This window comes from Opisthocomus hoazin, chromosome 9, assembly GCF_030867145.1.
Source record: "Opisthocomus hoazin isolate bOpiHoa1 chromosome 9, bOpiHoa1.hap1, whole genome shotgun sequence".
Taxonomy (NCBI): domain Eukaryota; kingdom Metazoa; phylum Chordata; class Aves; order Opisthocomiformes; family Opisthocomidae; genus Opisthocomus; species Opisthocomus hoazin.
The window spans coordinates 39,060,282-39,079,069 of NC_134422.1; the positions used below are offsets into that span (position 1 = coordinate 39,060,282).

Genomic DNA, 18,788 nt, shown 5'->3' on the forward strand with positions numbered 1-18,788 from the left:
GGTAGAATCCGTGGATGGTTTTTCTCTGAGGAGGAAACCACTTTGACTGAAATTCCAAATTTGTGACCTTTGAGAACACCCCACGGGACAAAGTCTAGTTTGAATGTGTATTTTGGCTCTAGGAAGCGTTTGTGGACCATGATGAAAAACAGATTATAAGATGCTAATCAGCTCAGAACTGATGTTCACTTTTGTTAGGTGCAGACTTTAGATATTCACATTTGAAAACCAAACCAAAATAAATTCCCAAAACCAAGCAACAAACCCGCAACCTGTTTAAAAAACCATTTGTTTAAATGTAGGAGGCAAGTGGGACTGCTACAAGCTGGCTGCTGTACCAGCATTTCTGATGTTCCCCTTTTGCTCCCTGATGTGAGAGCGATGATGTAAGAACAGCTGTACGATGTTCTGAGCAATGATGTAGGAGCAGCTGCAGCAATCCCTGTGTTAGAGGCCACCTCCAGATGCTTCAGAAGTCCTCTGATCTCTTGAAAAAAGAAACAGAGGTGTCACTCAAAAACACGAATGACATGGCACAGCAGAGCTCTTCTAGTGTTAGGTCTTTATCTAGATTTTAAAAATGTGATTAGAAATTGTGTATTAATTTATCGTATCTCTTATTTCTTGAGAAACTATTCCGATTGATGACTTCACTATTACATCACCACGGACCTGAAGATTCGTGTCATTTTTTCCCTGCAAATTCTGTAGTTTGTTTAGATCATTCTCTTCAAAGCAAACTGTCCTTCGCTATGTATTTGTACAGTCCTGATTTCAGTGGATGGACCTTACTGGCCTTGTGTTGTTACAGCAATATAGATGTAAATCATTGTCGTTATCAAAGTGATAGTGAAGTAGCAGACTTTTCGTATAAAATTGCAGACGCAGTCAGCCCACAAAGAATTTTAGCATTTGCCATATGACATCCATTTAAGAAAGCTGCTTTGCAGCTTCTCTGAGTAGCTGTCAGAGATGAAATTTTCACTTTATCTCTCAGCTGATATGAAACTTCATTCTAACACGAAAATCGTGTGAAGGTTATAATTACGCAGAAGCAAATAACTGAAAAATTTTGCCCATCCTCCTTGGAAGGAAGGAAAAAGAAATTCAAGGTTTTGAGGATGTGCTATGTTTTTTTTCATTAGACTGAAACTCCGTTTATAGTAGTTGTTCAGCTTGTACCTAGGAAATCACAGAAACTGGTAAAGCCAGCAGAGTTACCCTGTCTTTTCTCTGAAGTAAAGGCAGAGTAGAAGGGCATGGCTGAGTTGGGGGTTCGAGGTTGTTCAGGAAACAACAGACAGTGCAACAGGGCCAATAAAAGATGTAGCTTTGGTAGCATGGCATGTTTGGTTATACAAGTTTAGAGGATGAGGCAAAGTTCAAATTCACTTTCAAGGTGATGGTTCAGAAAAGAATGAGATAGCTGCCTTGGCGGGTGGGCGCATGAGGGATATCTGTGTCTGTGTTCCTCAGGGCCTTTCTACATTCCATTTGTAGGAATCTAACTAGGCTTTGTGGGATCTCTGGCACTTCTATTTCCCTTTACTCTGTGTGATGGTGCTTCTTAGAAATGTTGGGGAAGGGACAAAGAAAAGGGATAAAAAAAAATTCCATTAATTTTACCTTCTCAAGTTTGTGCATTAGCTGTGATACGGTAGTCATGAAGCATCTCAAAATGTGTTTGCTTTGGAGCAGAAAGTGTTCTGAGAGTAAATTACTCACTTAGATTTGGCTTTCAAGATGCTGTCTTGGTCTCTTTGAAGCTTTGCTTAGAAATATTGAATAAATGACCAGGGGTGAGCGGTAGTTTCTGAAGCAGGAGTGTAGCTGTCTGAGGCAAACAGCCCAAAGCTGATTATGTGCATCAGCCTCCTCCACACCACTTGACCCCACCACATTTTGGAGCAGGCAAATCCTCCTTATTTCATCATTGCCATTGTTAAAGACAGTGGCCTTTCGGCTTATTTCTTACCAAGGTCAAACGCATCAAATGGAGTAGGACATCAGCATGATCAGATCTAAATTGCTTGCTGCACCAATTTCTAGCTGTATTGTGGTCTAACTTCAAATCTCCCGGTTTCCTTGCAGCTCAGGCATAAAAGACACACATGGTGTAGGGAGAAAAGAGGAAAAAAAAAAAAAGGAGAATAGTTAGATTTTCAGCCAGTTGGTTATTAATCTGAACTTCCAGACCAAGGAGAGCTGTGGAGGCATGGGTTGCAAAGCTCTGCCATTTAATGACGGATTTTACAGTTTTAGGGCACAAAAACTTTATGAAAGAAATATTGGTGATGTAGTAATACAAGCATTCAGTACTTTTATAGAAACACACAATGCCCTTTCAGAAATATTTCAGAAAAAATTCACCATTTCAACATAATCACATATTTTAATATAGACTGTTGAGAGGGTTCCACCATCCTGTGGGAGCTTACACAGAAATCTGCTGAAACAAAATCGGTTGTTACTGTTGAATGAGTACAGCCTGGTGCTCTATTTGTATATAGTCTTAAAGCTCCCAAAACTGAGGCTATTTTCCCAAATATGTAATATCACGTCTTTAACAACAAAAGGGGCTGAGTATTGGGACTTAAGGTTGCCTTCAGAAAGCTAAATTCACACAGGAGTCTTAACCTGCTTACTGATTTTGTGAGCATCATGGTACAGTGGAATATTATTGGCCAAAATGCTGTTTATATGTTAGGGCTGGACAGTCTTTTAGAAATTGAAGGTTTTGCTCCAGGTATTTCCTTCATATGTGGAGGTAAGAAATGAGCCACAGATTGTACTTCAAAATGGGAATAATGTCTGTATTTACTTCCAAAGAACAAACTTTACCTGAGAGATCCGATTCTTTAGGTTAGATGATGCCATTTAGAAAGAATTTGCTTCCCAATGTAAAGGTTATATAAACTTCTAAATAGAATTCCATACATGTGGAGCTAAAAAGAAAGTGCAAACAGTATAAAAATATGGTAAACCAACAAATCCTGTTGATATAGAGGTTAGATGGGAGTGTTTTGTTTAAATATTACAGATTTTATCAGTCTTGAGCAAATCTGTTCTAGAAAGCTGAAGAAAGTGTTGTCAGTATCTGTAGTTCATCAACACTTTTATTCCCCTAACTCAGTCCGTTCTCCTCTATAGAGAAGCTTTTCTTTGCTGTTCAAAATGGACAAAAACCTGTGCTCTGCCAAAAAAACTGCAGCGGGTAGCAGCTGAGAGAATAGCCCTGCTCTCTCCCCTGTTACCTGGATAGAAATGCCAAGGAGGAAGCAGCTTCAGTGGGCTTTAGAAATGTAGGTGGACTGAGGGAAGAAAGACTGTCAGAAGACCTCCTGCTTTCAATTGGTTTGTGTTTCAGAAGAGCTGCCGGAGAGCCCACTGATGTACAAGCCCTAGGAAGGCAGCTAGTTGTGGTGCTTTAATTAGTTGGAAGGTAAATGCTGTTCTGCAGGTGGGTTTCGACAGCTAATCAGCCTTCCATTCGTACGTCCTTTTCTCTTGTCGTTTTTTAAGAGAGCTGTAGCATGCTTGGAGCTCTTTTAAAACCTTGATAGAAAAAGTGACAGATGTCTCGAGCATGACAATCTTCCGACTCTCCTCCTGTGTTTTGGAACAGGCTTTTTGCTGCCTGTAACATAAATAGCTACATCAGAGGAACATGATCTATTGAGAACCATTGCTTCAGCATGAATAGAGGAGGCTTGATAAATGTTATTGTAAGAGCCCTTATATATGTGCAGGTTCAAACCATTTTTCTAGGTATTCTATTAGCGTTAGTATTTACACATTTTATGTAAGGAAACCTTCTCATCCCAAAGATATCACTTATAATCAACTGTTGTTAATATATTTAATTCAATATTATCAACTTGGAGTAAGCCCAAGCTTTTCCATGAGAAGTGCAAGCATGGATGATTTCTTTTTTAAATAAGGATAAAATCAGAGATGTTATTTGTATTCAGTCTGATGGTTTTTGTGCTAAAACCAATAAAAACACCACACAGTAATCAATTGTTGATGTAGGCTATTGTACAAGTGTCGCTTTTGCAATACATCATTAGCTTGATTCAGGTCAGGTTGGCTGAAATAAAACCATCTGAAGCAAGTCTCATTTTGTATGGCATTTAACAAGTGCGAGATGATAATTGCTGTCACTGAAGCATGGCTGCTTTTGTAGTGAATACTTTCCGCTTGCATTCCGAGTATGTAGCTCTGTGTGTGTCATACAGCATGCTTTAACCTTAAAAGAACAAGCAAATTTGAAATTGAATTTATTGTTCAATAAAGTTGTATTTGACAGAGGTTCTGGCTTCAAAAGTGAAGTGATCAATGTTTGCTTTTAATTACGTAGCGTTGGAGAGATCTTATATACCTCTTTTTGTGATGGCCTGTGTTTCCAAACAGTGATGTTCATAATCAAATCTGAAAAGCACGGTTTTAAATTTGTTAATGAAGTTAAGTGTTAGCCCAACACACCATGTTTTCTCTGTGCTGTTCAATCAAATCAGTGTTATCTGGTTGTACAGTGGCTTTAATGTGGCCCTCTTGTATTTAGGTGGGATTGTTTGACTTCTTCACCTCTCGATAGATCTTGCCCACTGATGACACTGATACTACCTTTCTGTTCACGTAAAGTCAATACCTGCAGGAGTAGATTAAGAGCTACTCCGTGCTGGAAAAAATAAGTACAACGGTACGACTTTGCCTTCTGGTCCTTCTGTGCAACAGCAGAGCTAGTGTGCTGTATGTTAATGTACTCCGGGGCTGCAGGAGAGTTAGAAGGTCTCTACTGGTATTAGTAAATGGCACATATATGCTGTGATCCTCTGTTCAAAAATTCTTTACCAAAAGTCAACCTGTGTGACAGTGTGGGAAAAATGAGAACCACTGAAATGAAAAACCAGAGGTACAAATATAGACAGAGATACAAAATTGTGTAGATGTGTGACATGTTCAGAGAAGAAACAAGACTTGAAAGTCTGAAGATTTCATCATTGTAACCATACTGGGTTATGTAATGAGGGATGTTTTGAAACATGATTTTAATGTTCCAGACACAGGAAAGCAAAACAACATAAAAAACCCAGAACAGAAACTTTTCAATTTAAGAAAATTTTTGAACTGAGGAAGGAAATGCTGTGTTTGTTGGACAGCAAAGTCTTTCTTCAAGAGCACTTTCTTCTTAAGTCTTTCTTCAAGGGCACTACTCTGTGGGTCCTGCTGCCTAAAATTGGAGAAAGTGTTGGGGGCGTATGCTTGAACTTGTGTTTCATGATTTTAGATGATGTGGAGAAAAAAAGAGGACAGAAAAAAGTGATTTTACTGAGGTCAATATTTGCTTGCTGTAGGCACGAGCTGTGGACCTGTGGGAATGAGCCGCATCCTGTCTTTCTGCTGAGAACTTCTCCCAGCATGGCTTATTTGTCTCCCTGCCACCGGTAGAAACTTCTGTTAATCCCATGACTAGTTACGATGTCTGCTCCTAAGTGGTGACGGTGGACCTAATAGTTTGTGAATGGTTACATATTACTTCATTAATGGCTAGTCCCTCAAGTATGGATGGGCTCTTCATGGCTGGTTGCTTGGGTGTGGAATGACATCTGTTAGGAGTCAGCCCCTCTCTGCTCATCCTCTTCTGAAGTGAATAAAGACTGAAGCAAGCCATGCTCAAGCCAGGGAGCTCTGAGACTGTGCAAACAGCCATTTAAATATACATTAAAAGAATCTGCATTTTCACTTACATGCTGTTGAACTATTCTGCCTACTGCTTCTCTTTGTGACTCTGATACTTTTAAATGCAATTTAAAAATACTTCATTTCATAATTAGTTGCGTGGCATATACTTACATGATAAAGAATATCATGACTAGAATCGAGTAGGCAGGAGAAAAAGTATTTGTTAATGGAAAAAGTAAAAGCTTCGTGCTAGTAAATATTTTACCAATTTATGAGAGAAAATGGTCTAGGAAAGCTTTTTAAAAGGTCAATGAATTTCTATTAAATTGTTCTGTTCTCATTGCCTTTAAAATTAAGCATGCAAGGTCAACATTAAAAGCCTTATGTTCAGCAGCTGAATTGCCATTTAAAGCAGAAGTCAAACGTTTGGGCTCAAGAAAGAGAAAGGAGCAAAAACTTTTACTTCCTGCTACCGCCTTTCCAGGAGATGTTACTCATAGCAATAATTTCAGATCCACTTCCTTTGGTAAGATATGTCCAAGATGGAAATAGTGTATATGTAGAGAATATATGTATATATATACACCATCAACGCTAACCTCTTAAAGCGTCAGATTCAGTCAGTCTCTTATGGGTTATTCTCCTAACGAGTCCTGTGACAGTTTTGAATATTGGATAACTCCCAAGGGAATTCAGCCAGGGAAAATACGTAACCTGTCCGTGGAGTGCTGTGTTACAGGGCTTTGTGTGCTTTACATCAGTCAGGAATCTCCCCTTCCATCCCTGTTGGAAAGGCGTTTGATCAGCAGGTGGTTTGCGGGTGACCTGGAGGCCAAGAGCTGTGGGTGGCTGGATGGGTGGTTGGAGCTCGTCTTGGGCATGAGGTGGGGCTTCTATATGCGGTGAGAAATTGGTGTTATAGGTTTGGTCTTCATTTCTGCTGACTGCAGTTGCGGAAGGCTACAATTCTGTGCAGATAGATGCTGTGTCAACGGAGTAGGCCAAAGAAAGGTTTTCTTTCAATAAGGACAAAATATCAGTATTTCAGTAGCTTGTTTGAAAACATTAAACACAATTATTTTAAAAATCCAAAGCAATAGCCATCATCACAACTTTTCTGCTTCCATCACTTGCTCGCTTCTGATTACTGAGCTATGGAACTCATTTTTAAGGTGGCAGGAGCGCAGTGCTGAAAAAATGTTTAAAAAACTTCACAAATGCCGGATGCAGAAAAAATAATGTAATCAACAGTCACGTCTCACCTTCTCAAGGAAAGGCTCCAGATAAAACCCGGCTACTGCTGAGCCCTGGTTCTTTGCTATGTGTTTTCAACTTCAAGACCCGTCTGGACAAGGTCCTGTGCAGCCTGCTGTAGGTGACCCTTCTTCGGCAGGAGGGTTGGACTAGATGACCCACAGAGGTCCCTTCCAACCCCGACCATTCTGTGATTCTTTCATTTCTGGGACACAAATTGTCATTCCCTGTCTGCTGAAATCTGTATTTTTCTCCTATTACTGTTGTTAAGGCATTTTTTCAATAAGAGAAGATTGCTAACAGCTGCAGCATCTGTTAAATTCTCATATCAAAGTTAAAGTGATGTTTAATTTATTTTACTTTTAATCTGGTTTAAATTAGAATGACCTTTACTTTGCTTCATATGAAAGTCCCTTTCTTGAAAAATTAATGTTTTCCTCCGTGTTGCATGTATTGATTATTAGTGCTGGTATTTATTCATAATTAAAAATACAGTAGGCAAGAAAACCATTTTGAAAGCTTGCTCTAAAGCCTTCTGGCATTTTTACTTCACTGCATTTTGATATTAACCCTTGTAAGCATGTAAACAGAGGAACTGCAGTTTTTAATGAGCTATAAGAAATTGGAATGGGCCAAACTGGTATTAATCTGTCTTTCAAGTTTGGGGCTAACCCACCGCAGAAGCGTTCTAGCTGATACAAGAGTGCAGTCTCGTTTTGCCGTGGCGTTGAACAGTCTCCATATGAAAATGCAATTTGGAGCTCACCCGTATCTGCACAAACCCCAACCAAGAACCGGCGTTGTTCTGATTTTTTAGTACTAAAAGTAACAACTTTCTCTTCAGGAAGGGAAGTCTTTCTTTATTTTCTTTTTTTTTTTTTTTTTCTTTTTTTTTTTTTTCAATGTTACATAAGCAAGGGTCAAGCAGCCAAATATTAGAAAGATTAGAAAAAAGCAATTTAGCTTAGAAAGAGCTATATAGATTGTGGAGGGTGAGAGAAGCTGTCAGTATTGATTTTCTGCCACTTTCCTGTCTGACCTTTTGGATTCCAGCGGGCGCTCTGAAGAGGATTTAGCTTGTAACAAATTAAAGATATCACCGAACAATTGCTGACTCATATTACGAGAGCTGACTGAGCTCCTTTGCTATCAGTGCAGCCTTAATGACGATGTCCCTGCGTGCTTGATTTAATGTGCTCCTGTAGATAAAACTGATGGAAAAGCTGTTTAGAAAAACAAGGTTAATGATGATAAATGCTGTTGCCATCTACTTTATTTTTATATTTTTATACGCGTATATGTGTATGCACATGTGTATATTCAAATGTATAATTTTAACTTAGGCTTGTAAAATTTATGACATACAAAGGGATAAAAATATACCAAAAGCTTTGATAAAACAGTGGTTAAAATTATGTAAGCCGTTAAAAATATGCATTTATAAAAGCTTCATCTGCATTGTTGTGGATGAAATTGGAAGGAAAAAACAAAGTGCTTTGTCTTCATTGAACAGCTCCTGGCAGCATCTCAACAGAAAACTTTAACATGAGCATCCTCTGCTGAGTGCCCTTCTACCCTGTTTGGAAGAAATAAATTGCTTGTCTGGAGTGGTTAAAAGACTTTATCTTAATGATCTTGAAGTATTTTATCTTCCGATGGAATTCAGTTTGGAGAAATAGGGGTTTTTTTTCCCTGGAGGCCCAGAATATATGTAATAAATATGTAAAGCCTTGTAACCGTTAGCACAATTTTAAGAAACAAAATGTTAGTATGTAGTTTTTCTGTGAGATAAACCTGTTCTGCATGAACATAATTTAAAATCCCACAGGGATATTGAACCAAAAGACCCGTCTGTGCTTTCACTTTGAGAGGCACTGAAGGGCTGAACAGTGGTGGGGGAGCAGAGCAGCAGATGCGCTGGTACCAGCATTACCACTTCAAGCTGCCACTTTTGGGCTCTTTCTTGTACCACTGTTTGGCAGAAAAAAAACAAAAGAAGAAAAGACAGCTCTGACACTTCTTTCTGGTAAGGTCAGGATTAAAACTGCCTCAAGTTTAGACTTCAGCCTGAGGGTCTCCACTGGGCTCATGTGTTTTTCCTAACACTGGTGTTACCTAATTTCACTGGTTTTATGGGTCATATCGCTTGGGGATTTTTCTTTGCGAAATTGAACCTGGCCTGATAGTTTCCCAAATCCATTTTGGTTACTACGGGAAATTCAACAAGATGGTAGATCGCTTTAGCTATTAGGTAGCATAACTTCAGTCTGTTTTATAAAATCAAGTTTCTGCTGCCGCACTCTGGATGTGTACATTGTGTGCATACATGACATGGAAAACACGTTTCAGTCTAACTTAACAGAGAAGCAAAGATCTCGCTGTTATGTGTTTCACAGTGATGGAGGATCTAGTGTAAAAGAAAAAGGTCACAACGTGAGGATATTATTCCTGAACATTGTAGGCTCCACACTTGAAACTTAGGTCCAGACCACTGCTGCAGTTGCTGTCTGTGCTCTGCTCTGTTGAAGAACAAAGTCCAGGCTCCAAAGACATTTAAGGTTTGGGAATATATATATATATATATATATATATGTCTTTTTGTCTGCTCACTGCTACTTAGGGATTGGCTTTTAAGTAGGCCTTGCTAAAGCTCTGTATCCAGAATGTCAGTTGTAGTTTCTTTTATAAGTAGCCATATTACTGCAATATTAAGTTTTGTTGGCTTACTCTTAGCTGTAGATAAGCTGGAACCTTGTTCATCTGACTCCTATATCAGCAACATTGCAGATACTGTTGCTTTTTACCAAAAATGATTAGCAGGCTCAGAAATGCTAATTCTGCGTACATTCCAGTGATGATTCCTGCTGGAAAAGCTTGCTGTGCATCGAACAGTTTCCATGGCGTGGGGCGTTTGTCTGCTGTTTGCTTCTGCAAGGCAGCTGGAGTTCCTTTCAATTAAAAGGGGAAAAAAATTGGCCAGGCAGGGATGGCTTAGGGCCATGAAAGAATTGAATAATCCAAGAATATGAAGCCTTTGAAAAAACATCGGCACTTATATGCAAGAAATCTGTTTCCTTTACCGAATGCCTAGAGCTCACCAGTAATGCTGGCATCTCCTCAATATACGTTCTGTCTAGCGTGTTGTGCCGTTATTTCTCCCTTCCAGTCTTTTTTTTCTAGTTGTGTTGGAGGATTCTTGAGCCGCAAGGTCATGCTTCTTCTGTACAGCAACTTCTTCATGAAGACTAAATAGAGATCTTTGGATCTATAATTCTGTGGAATCCTAAAATTGCACATTTATCAGAGTACACAATGCTGGGAGGCTTCGTTTTTAGTTTTGGTTGTTGCACTCGATTCTTTTGGACCTTATGCTTTTGCTATTAGCTTTGATTCCTCCTGTAATAAAGTTGTTCAGTCCTGGCCAGCTCTCTCACTTCTTGCACATCTCGTGACACCACTCTGTTGTTTGTTCTGGTATGGTGGTGATGGAGCTGAGCACCACTTAACTGGATATGTGGACTGATTCAGGTTTTAAACATATTTTTTTCTCCTGAAGAAGTATTTTTAACCTAAATCAGCTTGCTGGTCTAAATAAATGCACGCTTGGTGCGCTGACACCAAGGAGGAGTAGCTAGGCATAGAGGAGAGGCCTTGCTGTTGAGGAGGAGGTACATATAAGGTGCCCCTTCACCTTCTGGGGACTCTAAAATTGTCTTTTGTATTCTGTTCAGAGTCCCTAAAGCAATGGGAACCTATAAGCACTGCTTTGATAGAAATGGTCACTAAGATACCTGGAAGACTTCTGGACTTTCAAACTGGACCTGATGGTTTTTTGCAATCATAGAATCATAGAATGGTTTGGGTTGGAGGGGACCTAAAAGATTATCTGGTTCCGGCCCCCCTGGCATGAGCAGGGACATCTTCCACTAGATCAGGTTGCTCAGAGCTCCATCCAACCTGGCCTTGAACGCTGCCAGGGAGGAGGCAGCCACAGCTTCTCTGGGCAACCTGTTTCACCACCCTCATGGTGATGAATTTCTTCCTAATATCTCATCTAAATCTGCCCTCTTTTAGTTTACAGCTGTTCCGCCTTGTCCTATCACTACACACCCTTGTGAAAAGCCCCTCTCCATCCTTCCTGCAGACCCCTTCAGGTACTGGCAGCTGCTCTGAGGTCACCCCGGAGCCTTCTCTTCTCCAGGCTGAACAGCCCCAGCTCCCTCAGCCTGTCCTCGTAGGAGAGGTGCTCCAGCCTTCTGATCATCTTCGTGGGCCTCCTCTGGACCTGCTCCAACACATCCATGTCCTGCTTATGCTGGGAGCTCCAGAGCTGGACGCAGGACTGCAGGTGGGGTCTCAGGAGAGCGGAGTAATGGGGCAGAATCCCCTCCCTCGGCCTGCTGGCCACGCTGCTCTTGATGCAGCCCAGGATACGGTTGGCTTTCTGGGCTGCAAGCGCACATTGCCAGCTCATGTTAAGATTCTCATCCACCACTACCCCCAAGTCCTTCTCAGGGCTGCTCTCAAGCCACTCTCCGCCCAGCCTGTACTTGTGTTTGGAAATGTCCCTGTTATTAGGAAAATTCGAGACGAGTGCATTAGCACTGCTCATGTAGGGTTTGTGGTTTAGCATCTCCCTCTCTGATAGCTGGTCTGAGCGCTGCAGTGTGTGACAGATTGGCAGAAATAGTCCCTCAAACTTTGTCATATCTCAGTCTCTAGTCTGTTTCCGAGCTTTTGTGAGTGTATATTGAAAATGTATTTAAAACCCCATTTCTTTACCTGACAGCATGACATGTCATTCTCTGGATTTTTGCTCAACTTGAGGGACTTTTGACAATTTGCTATGCAGAAAACAAGACATAAAATGGAGAAAAATGGAATAGTGTGACTAAGGATCAGTCTAAATGTATCATTTATGCTAATGTGTGGGTTTAAGTGTGATATTTTTGAGGAAGCTTTGACTATTTTGTGGACACGGCTCATTTTCTCTGCATCTCTTTAAACACAGCTAATGATTATGGGCAATGCCGGGTCAACGCTTCATCTTTGTGCGTTCATCTCGCAGCAAAAACCGTCACTCACACAGCACTGCTGGCATCAAAGCAATACAGAGCACGGCCGCAGTCCTGATGTGGCTTTAAAAGTCTCCTTGGAAATGTCATTGGTGGTAATAGCCAGGTATTTTAAGGTATTTTCCATCAGCTCGGGTACGGATAGTGAACGTAAGACATTTGAGTTTGGCTCTCCTTTCTGCAGGGCTGGCTGGTTTAAGATTTGCCTGGGTAGGTAGACAACAAAGAGATTGATAAAAATTCTTTTTCGTGCCTTTTCTGTATCTGATGCTCTCAGCTTCAGAAGTGTTTGCCCAATGGTATATCTTGACACATGGCTGTACCACGGTCCTTCATTTTCTCCCTGTTTTCCAACACATGAGTGAAAAGTATCGCATCAGCTGAAATCTTTCCTTCTCCCCTTTGGCCAGGAGGTGGAGTTCAAATCAGGCTTTTGCGCACTTATGAGCCTAAAGTGGTGTTTTTATTAAGCTTCTTCTGTCTTTCCCTTTTATTGAAATTATTGAGTATCAACTGTCCAGCTTTATGGCCTAAAGTCTTCAAAACTTAAGTGTTATTGATATAAAGTAGCTATTCTCAAGAGCTGCATCTACTCAAGTAACTTTTTGTGTATGTGAGGGTCATAGCAATGATAAATGCTCCATCTGCCATTTGTTTCTCGCACAAATAGAAAAATAAGAAAGAGTCATTAAAAGTCACCGGAGAAAAGATATCTGCTATGGGTTGTTGGTTACTGTATTTAGTGTATAGACTGATGCTTCAGCGGCAGCTACACTTACTCTCTTCTTTATTTTCTTCTTTTTTCCTTTTTTTTTTTTTTTTTTTACCTAGGGTCATTCAGAAATATGCAACATTTTTTATTATCTTTTCAGAGAGAACAAAGACCGGGCCTGTCATCTTCTCAAAGATGCTGTGTCTGGGTTTAAGACTGCAAGAAGGTCACTCATAATTTAGCTAGCATAGATCCGCCAAGGTAAATCAGGGCTCCTGCAGGGCTCTTCCCATACTTTGGCAGCTTACAAAACCATCTCAGAAATGAAAGAGCAGGATCTTCAAAGCCAGTTTGTGCGTGTCAAAAGCGCTGTTCTTACAGCTTCATTTTTCTTTGTCTAGGTAGCGTTGCTCTCTTTTCACTTAGACTGAGCATCTTCATCACGCTCGATTACTGCTTGTGAACAGTATTTTGTATCAACCCAAAATTAGAAGGAATTTTTAGAAGAGTATTTTTCAAGGAGTTTTCTCTATGGCAAATTTACACTTAATTCATTCCTCATTAGGACAAACTTTTTCTCTGCTCTTCTGTGTAATAAGATTTATTTGCAGTATTTGAAGATGCCAAAAGAAATTATGCATATTTTTTTTCATTTTTTTATGTTGACGTGAAGTCTTTTTCTGACTGTGGCAACATTAAGGATTAATTTTTAGGAAAATAAATATTTACTGCATCATATTGCATCATAATGCAGATCTTACAAACTGAAGCACAGGAAGTTCTGTCTGAACACGAGGAAGAACTTATTCCCTCTGAGGGTGAGGGAGCCCTGGCACAGGCTGCCCAGGGAGGCTGTGGAGTCTCCTTCTCTGGAGATATTCAGGACCCGCCTGGACAAGGTCCTGTGCAGCCTGCTGTAGGTGACCCTGCTTTGGCAGGGGGATGGACTAGATGACCCACAGAGGTCCCTTCCAACCCCGACCATTCTGTGATTCTGTGATCTTAAGCTTGTACATATTCATAATTAGACAACTGAAGGAGCTCAGAAGACTCATCCGTAGTGGTTTTAGGGGTTTGTGGTGGTGGTGGGTTTTTGACCTAGAATTAAGAAGTACATTGGTCCAGCCCTACAGGATATATTCCATTTAATAACTACATGTCTGCGCAGGAGATACTTCTTTCCAGGGGGATAAGGTGATACAGACCATCAGCTATGTATCAGAATAGACCGTCCTTCTGGTTTGCAGCTGGAATTGTTTCCTGTCTGTGGCCAGGACTTGTTGGGCAGTCACGCAAACCTGCCGAGGAACGTTTGAGACCTGGCCCAGTTCTAAGGTCCCTTTTTCAGTGGCTGGGTATTTAAGTGCTCGTGGCACATAACTTCAAAGCACATAACGTGAGGCTAGTCGTGATGGGTCCCCGAAGCTAGGAAAAGATAGTAAATTTGCATGAGAAGGTTTAATGGTCTGGAAAGCCAGAGTAAAATGGCATCGGTAAAAGGGTCTGTAAAGAAAAATCAGTGAGCCTGCTGTGGGGATTTCCAGGAGCACTGACCTCAGCAGACACCACGCGCAGTTCTGTAGCACCCTGCTCCGAGCAAACACATGGACTGTGACAACGCAGTGGGCCTGTTGGATTTAAAATACGGTTTGAAACTTCCTCAATAAAGCAAATATAATGCTTGCATTTTTGAGACATCGAGTTATATTTGAATAGTAGAGTTTCAGATTTGCTTGAAAGTAGAACAGATTGCAATTTTAACCAGTCGTGGAGAACTTGCGTTCATGAGAGGAGCAAAATGGGACAAAAATATCTTTATTTCAGTTCAAAGGCTATTATATTCCATTTTGCTTTCCTTAAAAAAAAAACCTTTAAAAATATAAGCAGAACCAGAAAAGAGAAAATACAGGAAAAATAGTGTTTTGAAAACTTACGATGGAGGTTCACAATAAAAGCTTGCAGAAAAAAGTGTATTACAGTCAAGCACACTATCCAAAGCTGGGAAAACTGAACTTGATCATCACTGAGAATTCATCCTGAAAACACAGGTATGCAGATTTTCGTGTGTAAGTTGTCCCCTAGATCAATCACGTGCTCAAAATCGAATATATTTAATAACATGTGGTCCAATTTTCTGTTTCCCCAATGCCCCGGCCATCTTTACTGGCAGTTTTTACTAGACCAAAAACTAGCTTCACCAACAAATTACAGCTTGAAGAACTATAGAGTAACTTTTAAAATACCAGTTAATAGCAGCCAGTCAGTTGGCAGTCAGTTCACTTGAGGTGAAATAAATAAACAGCTCCCCTTGCCCTGTCCTTTGCCCTTCCTTGGGTCCTGCAAGACCTTACACGGGGCACGGTCATCCCCCCTGTGGATCGAGGGTGGCCGGGCATGAGCGCTGACATCTGTTCCAGTGCTCGGTTTTCGTGCTGAAGAGGGGTTTTTCAGTTCATCTCCAGGGCTGAAAGTCCGGCGGGGTTAAAAGGCACTTCATTTCGTTTAGCGTTTTGCTGGAAGGATCAAATCGAAAAACTTGATTTTTCCCAAAGAGTCTAATTACATTAGACACTTACCTGTCAATGAAATCACATTAAGTAGCTATGAAAATCTTTAGATGTCTACATGCCTGCTAGAAGGAAATTAAACGCCAAAAATCAACCCAGGATGTTTTTAAATCAAAATTCTGTTCTAATTAAAGTGTGTGACTGGACTATTTAATGTAGAGGAGTAAAGGAGATTAATACCAGGCTCTTTCTTCCCTTGCTGAGCATTAAACAGAGATGAACATTCGGTGAAGAAGATATTATCTAGATTCTTTTCTACAGTAAAGCCTTCTTCAGTTCCGCCTTGTATGGACTTCAAAAGATTAGTGGTAGAGATGGAGTAGATAGATTTTTCTCCATTATGACTAGACATGTGCTTTCTCGTAAGTGCTGATGAAGTGCTCCTTTTTAATACTGGTATCCAAGCGAAAATTTGTGGCCGGCGCTCTCACCTTAAGTGCGTGCTCTGCCTGGAAACAGGTTTTAAAGCACTAGGATGGATAAATAATTCTACAGACCTATGCACAGCAGTTAGTTTTAATGGCAAAAAAACCCAATCAAGTGATTTTATGAGTCCCAGTTAAAAGTAATTATACAGTATAAGTGCTTAAGTAAGTTAATGAGACAGACAAATCTGATAACAAATGACTGTCTCATCATAAGCTTCCTTTCAAGTTAATTCAATCTTAACATTGCAGAACACTGTTCTGCTTTGCTTCGCTGTCTGCGGAGTCCAGCTGTGTCCCTGTTCACATCCGTCTCTCCTCATTTAGGGCTGGGGGTGTGGAATTCAGCTGTTTGCATTAGTAAGTATATGGTTAACAAATTTGTTGTTTCGAAAAAAAGAGGATGGCATTAGGAAGCAAACAGCCCTAATTAGAATAAATTTTGCCATTTCTTTCTAATTTCACTGTGTTATTTATCTTAATGCGAGGGTGTTTATCTAAATGTGAAATACTGTCTGTGTGTTTATTAGGAAGCTGAGAAACCAGTTTTATAATTATTTGCATGTCTTCAATAGCATTTTCAAATACGCGCCTAGTAGAATGCTGATTAGCTCTCCTGTACGTACGCAGTGTTTTGGTTGGAAATGGTTGTCTGCAGGTACTCTTGAAGAGAAAGTGATGTTGGGGTGGGCTTTTTTCAGCCTCTATGGTTCCATTAATGTAGGGTTCTTCAGGATACAACTTCTTCTTTGGGCCCCTCCTCATCCAGGGCAGTGAAACAGTGGGGTCATTGCTGGTGGAAGCTCCTTGGCCTGAAAGGAGAAGGCAGCAAGAAATCAAGGAAATCGCATCTAATGTTCATGGCCTTGTGATTTTAGGTCGCTGTCACATCTCACAGCTATTGGGAAAGTGCCAGGTAAGGTAATCAAAAACATCTGGCAATATTCTTGATCTTTATTTTCCCAGTCAGTCTCCCTGTAAACTTGGTATGAAACTGAAACTCGCTTGGAAATGAATTTGCTAAGATCAAGGAGTAATTTGATCAATGCATCTAATTGCCTTTCGCTTTGGTCTCACCGCCTTCATAAGGAGAAGACCTCATAAATAATTAGATTTGGTACTAGATTGCATTAATATTATTAATGTATTCTATTTTTTATTTATTCCTTCAAGTGCATCAGTGGATGATGTAGAGACTGCTCACAGAAGAAAATAGGTATATACGAAGATATTAAAAAAAAGATATGTACCAAGTAATACCAAGATTGATAGCAGAAGAGATGTTAGTAAATTGTACATTTTATTCAGTGAAATCTGATTCTTCATATTATCTTTAGAATAACTAGTAATATACTAGAAGTTGAGGATATTCGCAGGAGGGTTGGACTAGATGACCCACAGAGGTCCCTTCCAACCCCTACCATTCTGTGATTCTGTGAATCCACTGTTAATTGTGTCCACAGGTATCACAGTTAATTATTGACTATAATGAAGTGTGCTCTTAAGCTATGACTGATTTTTCCTTTGATTTATTTTTCTTTTTTTTTTCTTTTTTTTTTCTTTTTTTTGGTAACAGCATATTTTTAGGGAGACTCTTTCATATAAATACAGCTAATATATAGAGTTTTTTTGCCAAATCAAGACTATTAGCTTGAGTTTTTTGACAACGTTCAAAATACAATTACATTTTTTTGGTTTTTAGTTATTGGGACAGAAAAAAATGCTTTCAATATTTTTTGTGAAACAAGGTTACACTGGAGCATCTGTCAGGTGTAATGTGGTCCAACCCAGAGGATCAGACCAGAGCAATCTAATCCTCTCTAGGACGACTGTACCAGTAAATTATCCTGAAGAAGGGGTTTATTTCTGTAATACATTTTGCTTTGCAGTGACTGCAGGCCTGACCCTTTTAAGGGTACAGTAAATGCAGAATAGCTTACTGCACTAAAAGGAGCCCATATTTATTGTAAAGTAAGAATAGTCACACTGGCAATCACCATGGAGTAGATAATGTGTTATAGTTCCACATTCTTTCTCTTTTTTTTGTAGTTGACCTTTCTGCAGACAGTAGAAGTATGGGCCTGAAGTGCACTCCAGAAAAATATCCACTAGGTTGAGGCATTCAGTCCACTCTCCAAAGTTATCTATGTCAAGTGTTTAATGTTTCTGGAGCTTTGTGTCTTTCTTTTTCTTTTGTCCAATGGGAGCAGAAAGTTCCATCTAGTTAGCGACAGGTAGCCCCTCTGCGGGTGAAGCCCGCTCTTGATCCAATTTATCAGATGTTTGCAGTAGCGTTCGCCCAGGCTTAGGGCTTTGGAGGATGGAGAAGATGGATTTAGAGAAATAAAGCCAGCTGATAGATGTGATCACTTATTAGAGAGCTTTCGTATAAATTATGAAAAATGGCTACAGTGAATTATAGCTGTGGGCATCCAGATAATAAGCCTTTAAGGAAAAAAATAATGAAACTAAGTGACGCTCAGTTCTGAGTTTCATTACCAAGCTGAATCATAATTCAAAGTTCTTCTAAAGCTTCCAGGGTGGTTTGCAAATCTTAATGAAATTGAGACTAAGCCTGATGATATTTAACTGTTTTAAGTGAGTGTTTTGGCTCCTACTTTACTACAGGAATATTCCTCTATATTCTAATTATAAGACTATTATTCCTCTCTTTTTTTAGTAAACATCATTGTTATGAAAATATTCTAATCTGATAAAAATGAGTTTTCTATTTTAAAGTCCCCAAATATATTGGAAGTATATGAGTTCTAAGCTGTGAAAACTGCTTGCAAATAGGGACTTTTTTCCCCAAATTAACTCAGTTTTGGGTGTTCTGATTACGAGATCATCTTTCATCTTCATCTAACTGAACCAGGGAGAAGACAGAAATGAGGGGAGTGTAGGGTCAATTCCAAAGAGCTCACAGTGATGAAATTTTGTGCAACAAATCAAAGGAGTGTATTTTCTTAAGCAAGATTTGCCACATTTGGGATTTCAGGGCATGCTGTGTCCCAGACAGGTTTGCCAAAAGCAGGAGTCATTGCACGGACGTTGTACATGTTCAGTGTTT

At 40.0% G+C, this 18,788-nt stretch overlaps 1 protein-coding gene across 1 annotated transcript in view; it reads left to right on the forward strand.

Annotated features, from left to right (window-relative positions):
• ZNF804A (zinc finger protein 804A) overlaps nucleotides 1-18,788 on the forward strand; it is a 154,591-nt gene that overhangs the window by 98,805 nt on the left and 36,998 nt on the right. The window lies entirely within an intron of this gene.